General features: G+C 52.4%; 1 long non-coding RNA gene across 1 annotated transcript; it reads right to left on the bottom strand.

The window, feature by feature from the left end:
• Window positions 1-774: 774 nt before the first annotated feature.
• LOC142819208 (uncharacterized) lies at window positions 775-6181 on the bottom strand. The gene is made up of 2 exons (XR_012897013.2): window positions 6080-6181; window positions 775-1360 (listed from the first exon to the last, which is right to left on the bottom strand). It is a non-coding gene; the product is annotated as an uncharacterized LOC142819208 (long non-coding RNA).
• Between the last annotated feature and the right edge of the window lie 1355 nt (window positions 6182-7536).

Here is a 7536-nt window from a genome sequence, read left to right as displayed (position 1 = left end):
GTGCTGGAGGGGCTGCCTGGCAGGCTGGGGAAACGCTGGGATGGGCGCCAGGATTCTCGCAGGACATCTTCTCTATCTGCGACAGGCTGTGGGGTTCGGTGGCTGGGTGCGGACACACATCCCTGTGCTGCCCGTACCTCTGGCCAATACCTGGTGCCCCAGAGGGAGTGAACAGAACAGAGTGATCCGTCCCCTGGCACCCATTCCTCACCTGTGACAAACAGAGTCTAGGGACACCACTCCTACCCATCCTGGCTAATAAGTATTGATGGACCTAACCTCCATGAATCTAGCTAGCTCTTTTTTGAACACTGTTAAAGTCCTGGTCTTCACTACATCCTCTTGCAAGGAGTTCCACAAGTTGACCGTGCGCTGTGCAAAGAAAAACTTCCTTTTGTTTGTTTTAAACCTGCTGCCCATTAATTTCATTTGATGACCCCCAGTTCTTATGTTATGGGAACAAGTAAATAACTTTTCCTTATTCACTTTCTCCATGCCTGTTATAATTTTATAGACCTCAATCCTATCTCCCCTTAGCCTCCTCTTTTCCAAGCTGAAAAGTCCCAGTATTTTAATCTCTCTTCATATGGGACCCGTTCTGAACCCCTCACCATATTTGTTGCCCTTTTCTGAACCTTTTCCAATGCTAATACATCCTCTCTCAATTCTCAGCTTTCACCATGCCCATTTGACAGCTGCTGCACCGGGCGGTGAGGCGGGCATACGCATGCACCGACAACCTTCCCCTACCCCGAGGGGAAGCTGGCATCACCACAGATTCCACTGTTTATTCTAAAGCTTCTCCCGGCTCGGTTTCACCTCACTGGGAGGGTGCTGCCCGGCTGCCATCTTCATCTCTTCCTTCGCCCACCCCTGGTACCTCAGGCTTAGATGGCTTCTTGGGCCGCCCCTCGGCATCGGTGAGGCCTCCGTCTCTCTCGTTGCCGTGGGGCCCGGCCTGCACCACTTCCCCACACAGCTGTCGGAAAACTGGCAGCCTGTCCCGGGATAAGAGCGGGCCCCCACAGGCTTGGTTCTCATGGCTCTTGGAGAGAGTGACGAAGATGGGGAGACGCTGGAGGTGAGGGGGCCAGTAGGCAGCGGCCCGGCCCCAGTCAGGGAGAGGGGTGGATTGGTAGGAGAGGCTCGCTGGCTCCCGATAGGGAGCGTGGCTCTCAAAGCCAGCCGGAGCGTGAGCGGGGGCGATGTTCTGGCTGCCGTCCAGGAAGACGTATTTGATGATCCTGGACGTGTGGGCCAGGGCACGCCCGGGCAAGGGGGAGAGGTAGCCAGGCAAACTGTAGGAGAGATCCTGCCTTCCCCTCTGAGGAGCTGGCATTGTCATCACTGCTGCCCTCACCTGCGAAGAGACAAAGGGCCTGGTGAGATGAGGACCATGGAGGAGATGCCTCTCAAATCCCACCCCTGCCTTTTGCTAGCACAGCAGCAGCAATGGCTCCCTCTGCCCGGGAGTGACAGCTGAGGAGCAGCAGTTTGGCAGAAAAGGGCCTGGGGAGAACAGTGGATGAGAAGCTGGATGGGAGTCAACAGGGCGCCTTTGTAGCCAAGCAGGCTAACAGCAGCTTGGGGGGCATTCGGAGGCGCATCGCCAGCAGATCCAGAGAAGTGATTGTTCCCCTTTATTCGGCTCTGGGGATGCCACATCTGGAGTATTGTGTCCAGTTCTGGGCCCCCCCCCCCACTATAGAACGGATGTGAACGCATTGGAGAGGGTCCAGCGAAGGGCAACCAAAGTGATGAGGGGGCTGGAGCACATGACCTGTGAGGAGAGGCTGAGGGATTTGGGACTGTTTAGTCTGCAGAAGAGAAGAGTGAGGGGGATTTGGTAGCACCCGTCAGCTTCCTGAAGGGGGGTTCCAAAGAGAATGGAGAGAGGCTGTTCTCAAGCAATGATCCCAAGTTGCAGGGGGAAGGTCTGGACTGGACACTAGGGCTGTGTCCAGACTCCATGCCTCCGTCGACGGAGGCATGTAGATTAGCCAGATCGGAAGAGGGAAATGAAGCCGCGATTAAAATAATCGCGGCTTCATTTAAATTTAAATGGCTGCCCCGATCTGCCGATCAGCTGTTTGTCGGCAGATCGGGAGAGTCTGGACGCGATGCCCCGACAAAGAAGCCTTTCTTCATCGACACAGGTAAACCTGGTTTCACGAGGCTTACCTGTGTCGATGAAGAAAGGCTTCTTTGTCGGGGCATCGCGTCCAGACTCTCCCGATCTGCCGACAAACAGCTGATCGGCAGATCGGGGCAGCCATTTAAATTTAAATGAAGCCGCGATTATTTTAATCGCGGCTTCATTTCCCTCTTCCGATCTGGCTAATCTACATGCCTCCGTCGACGGAGGCATGGAGTCTGGACACAGCCTAGGAAAAGCTGTTTCCCCAGGCGGGTGGGGAAGCGCAGGGCTGGGTTCCCCGGGGAGGGGGTGGAGTCCCCATCCCTGGAGGTTTTTAAGTCCCAGCTCGACAAAGCCCTGGCTGGGCTGATTGAGGTGGGATTGGTCCTGCTTTGGGCCGTGGGCTGGACTCGATGACTCCTGAGTCTCTGCAGCCCTGGGGTTCTGCGGTTCTGTTGATACTGGCTCTGGGCTATCAGAGCTAGTTCTGTAGTGCAGGGAGTAGCGGTTCATGCGTGGAGATCTAGAGATGCTGGGGTCAGACCCATGGCCTGTAGGGGCCTAGTGACCACTGCACAGCAAACACCAGGGTGCTTGTGCCAAGCCAGGGTTTCCCATTCAAACTGGGGTTTATCGTGGGTACTGACAACCTAGGCTGAGATTTCCAAAGCTGCTCAGGAGATGCAGTGATGCCCAATTCCTCTGGATGCCATGGGGGCTGTGCACCTACAGCTCACAGGGAGTTGTGAGAATCGCTCCGATCATGTTTAGATTCATGGGCTGGACCCTATCACTGGCGATATTGCAGAGCAGGCTGGATAGACATGGACCAGGGATGGTCTATATCAGTGTTTCTTAAACTACGTTCGCGGGACAGTGGTGCTCCATGAACACCTCCCAGGTGAGCCGTGACCTCTTCTCTGGTTTTATTACTTCTTCAGTTTTGTCTTTTTCTGTCTGACAACAATTTTTTTTGAAGAAAATGTTCATAGGTGTTCCGCATAAAAATATTACTGTTTGGTGTTCCGTGGTCTCAAAACGTTTCAGAAACACTGGTCTAGATGGTGCTTGGTCCTGCGGTGAGGCTGGCGACTGGACTCGATGACCTCTCGTGGTCCCTGCCAGTGATTCTGTGAGTTGCAGAAGTGGGCTCTGGAGGGATTACTGGTATCCCCTGGTTTTCCCCCGGGTTTGCTGAGCATGCACAAGGAGAGCTCAGCTTCAACAAGTACTTTGGATACTCAGAACAGCAGCAGCCGCTGGAGAAGTGAGGCCGGCTGGGTTGTTAGCACGCCGTTCGCGCTAGCCTTGATCCAATGAGTGCTGAGATCAGTGAGAAAACGCTCCATAATTGGGATTTGGCCCTGGGGCCTGTCTGGGACATGTTATTTGTTGTGTGTAATAGGTGGCCTAGGACACATGACTTTGAATCATAGAATAATAGAACTGGAAGGGACCTCGAGAGGTCATCGAGTCCAGCCCCCCACCCTCAAGGCAGGACCAAGCTCCGTCTACACCATCCCTGACAGATGTCTATCTAACCTGTTCTTAAATATCTCCAGAGAGGGAGATTCCACCACTTCCCTTGGCAATTTATTCCAATATTTGACCACCCTGACAGTTAGGAATTTTTTCCTAATGTCCAATCTAAACCTCCCTTGCTGCACTTTAAGCCCATTACTCCTTGTCCTGTCCTCAGAAACCAAGAAGAACAAATTGTCTCCTTCCTCCTTGTGACACCCTTTTAGATATTTGAAAACCGCTATCATGTCCCCCCTTAATCTTCTTTTTTCCAAACTAAACAAGCCCAGTTCATGAAGCCTGGCTTCATAGGTCATGTTCTCTAGACCTTTAATCATTCTTGTCGCTCTTCTCTGTACCCTTTCCAATTTCTCCACATCTTTCTTGAAATGTGGCGCCCAGAACTGGACACGGTACTCCAGCTGAGGCCTATCTAGTGCAGAGTAGAGCGGCAGAATGACTTTGCTTCTGCTCTTTGTCTGACTCTTAATATGCCTAGCCATCTGTGGACTACGTCCTAGCAGGGTATACCCAGCCAGTCATGTGAGCAATAGATTGATTTCTGGACTATTGCTGGACTGGTCCAGAGTGGCCTGGTGAATGGCGTTCCATCAGAGAACATCCATTCACTGAAGCCAACTTTTCCGGGGGAAAGGGTCAGTGTGCATGACAATTTCCGCAGCTCCAGAATAGAAAGGCTAGTTGAGCACGGAGTGACCTACAGCTCAACAGTTAGGGTGCTCATGTGCCATGGAAGACACCTGTGTACAGGTCCCTGGTCTGGACCAGGCAAAGCTGGGGCTTGGACATGGGGTACCTACATCCCTAGCTCAAGTCCTACCTGATTCAGAGGAAGGACTTCATCCTCAGTCTCCCACATCCTACCGAGTGCCATGGCCACTGGGTTATTGGCCGGCATGGAGAAGCTCTCTCTGTTTTGTCTCAATGCAGAACAGTAAATAAAATGAATCTCGAACATTTTACAGGGACAGGAGAACCATTCCCCACCCTGCCCCAGTGATACCTGAAGTGACGTTTGGGAGGTGGGGTGCTTTTCAGTGCCTGCTATTAAAATAGGGACGGATCTTCTTCTGGTGTAAACACATCACTCCAAGAAGAGCCTCGCTGGGACATTTGGGATCAGCCCTAGTTGTAATTCTAGAATTCAAGTGGGCATGAAAGAGACGTAATGGCCTGCAGACCTAATGCAGGGAGGGCTGCATTTCTCCCTTACCGCAGTGGCTTCCACCCTTCTGTCATTCAAAGACCCCTATGCAATTTCAAACGGAGGTGCAGATCCCTTTGGAAATCTTAGACATAGTTTGTGGAGTGCCAGGGGTCGGTGACCACAGGCTGGAAAGCCCTGTGCATTGCTCCATTGACTCAATACTCTGCTCTCTCCAGGAATTTCTACTGTAGAGTAAGCACGGAGTCATTGAGCGCGGGGGCTGGGATTTCAGATTGTAGCTCCCTTCACCAGGAGGCCAGTGTAGTCAGGGGTTCTGCGCCTTCTGTCCCGGTAATTGGGGCTGGATCATGCAATGTATGATTTCATTGACACCGAGCGCAGCCGCATCTAATCAGAGCACAGGTCCTGGGGGCTGCGGGCTGCCCTGATCCTAAAGAGCCGCTCACAGACATCAAACATTTAAACAAAGCAGACGGAGGCTAAATTATTCAACTCCCATGACGTGAAATATTTCTCTGCAAGGAGACGAGCGCTCTGCTTGCCTGGCTCATTGTGTCTCCACAGGGTGCCAGACACTCTGAGGCTCACTCCGCCTCTCCCCAACCCCCAGGAACTACTCAGAACGATTGGAGAGTTCCCACTGCGAGGGAAACATGGAATATTTATGGCCTCCTTCAATTAGAGATGCCGAGACCATTGAACGGCCTAGGCTGGCGTCTCTCCCGGCTTCTTTCCACAGAGCACTAGATCTCGCTCGCAGAAGGTTGTCAACCCAGAGCGGATCAATGGTCCACCGCGTTTGGCCTGCTGCTTCCAGCAGTAGCTAAAGCTAAGTGGCTTCAGAGAAAGGCCTGCCTCCAACTTCACTCCCATCCCTAAACGCTGAATGTTAGGGGAATTTTGCAGGGAGTGCTGAGACTGAGTTGGAACCCTCTTTAGAGAACTGTGCCCATTTCTGGAGCCAGCCCCTTTCAGTCTAGAGATCAGATGCTTCTGCCACCTTCAAGCGCTGCGTGCTGCTGTGAGCTGAACTGGCGGAGCTTTGGAGATGCGGGTTCCGCTAGAAAAAAGGGACCGAGCTCCCCAGGGCCGATTTGGGATGCGGTGGGAGGAAATAAATGACATGGGGGCTGGGACAACCTGATTCTAAACTCCCGCCCCCACCTGCGCCCGCCTGGGCAGAGGAGCGAGTCAAGCGTTCCTGGGGGATTTGATCTGCCTGGGAGACTTACTGTTCCAAAGCGGCCAAATGTGGAGCTGCGTTTTCGGACGGCTGCTGCACAGGACTGGCTGCAAACCACCCCGCCCGGCTTTGGGAGTTATTGGCAGAGGTCATGTGGCACCATTATGACATCACGCCGCCGTGCCGGGCAAGGTTCTGGGTGTCGGGTCCTATCAGGGGCCCGATGCTGCCCTCAGTGAGACGAGTGTCATTTGGGCACAGCCGTGAGCCGGGCCATGTCGGCTCTGTAAATAGGGCGTAAAGATTTGGCTTCCCTCCCACTGATCTGCCGTGACCTGGGGCAAGTGGCTCTATCACCTCTGTGCCCATCCCCCTCACACCCTTGCTGGTCTTGCCTGTTTAGACTGTAAGCTCCCCCGGGCAGGAACAGTCCCCTGCTCTGTGTAGATTCAGCATCTAACCCAGGCCTTTATCTGCAGCTTTCATAGTACTGTCAGGGAGACTGTGAAGAGAATTTGTTACCAAAGTCTTGCATCTGAAGCGTGAGTCTGCCAAGAGCTGCACTGTGGACACTGGTAGTAATGGGGCTGTTTCAGTGGGGCGCAGTCTTCCTGTCCTCACGTGTTCTGCATGGCTGGGAAAAGAGCTGCCGTGCTCTACACTAGAGCTAGACGCAACAATTCCTGTATCACCATTGTTTTGAAAGCACATTTGGGATTCTCTGGGCACCAGGGCTTTGTAAGTGAGAGCTGCAATTATTTATTATTATCTTTGTTACAACGTCTGTGCCCTGAACGAGTCTTCTGGCAATGGTCTGTCTCTCAAACAACTCTTGCTTAGGCAGAGTTGGCTCCAAGGGGGACTTTTATTAAATACGAAGTGATCCCTGAATTAGACTCCCAACTCGCCAGGTTCTCAACATGATCCCCTCGACCAGCAGGCTCACCGGATGTTACTGATTATTACAATGAAAGATGGGCCCAAGCCCAAGTCCTGGATCCAAACGTCTCCACACCTTGCGGAAGACCAGATCCAGATGCAAGTTTGTTCCTGTTTCTCTAAGGCCATGTCTACACTCGGCGATTATTTCAAATTTACAAAGTTTGACTTCTGTGTCCTCACTAAGGGGAAGAATTGAATGTCATCCGAGGTACAACCTGCCTTGGACTAAGAGCCCCGGGAAGGAGGCTAGAGAGCTGCAGGTGGTTTGAATTAGTTTGAATTAGTGGTACCGGAGAGTCTACACTGATTTTATTTCAGACTGACGCATCTAGGAAGATCATTATCCCTCATGAAAAGCAGGACGACGGAGTTTGAATTCTGCGGCTCCTTATTCTGGAATAGCGGGCTTGGTAGTGTGAACACATCACTTAGAAAATCAACCTTGGGGGACTCATTTCAGACCAAGGCACTATAGGTGTATCTAGACTGGCAAGATTTTGTGCAAAAGCGGCTGCTTTTGTGCAAAATCTTGCCAGCTGTTTAAACTGGCTGCGAGAATTTGCG

Source organism: Pelodiscus sinensis, chromosome 21 (assembly GCF_052426305.1).
Source record: "Pelodiscus sinensis isolate ZL-2025 chromosome 21, ASM5242630v1, whole genome shotgun sequence".
Classification (NCBI taxonomy): Eukaryota; Metazoa; Chordata; order Testudines; family Trionychidae; genus Pelodiscus; species Pelodiscus sinensis.
Note: the sequence above shows the minus strand (reverse complement) of the source record. Positions and strands in the feature narration are given on the sequence as shown.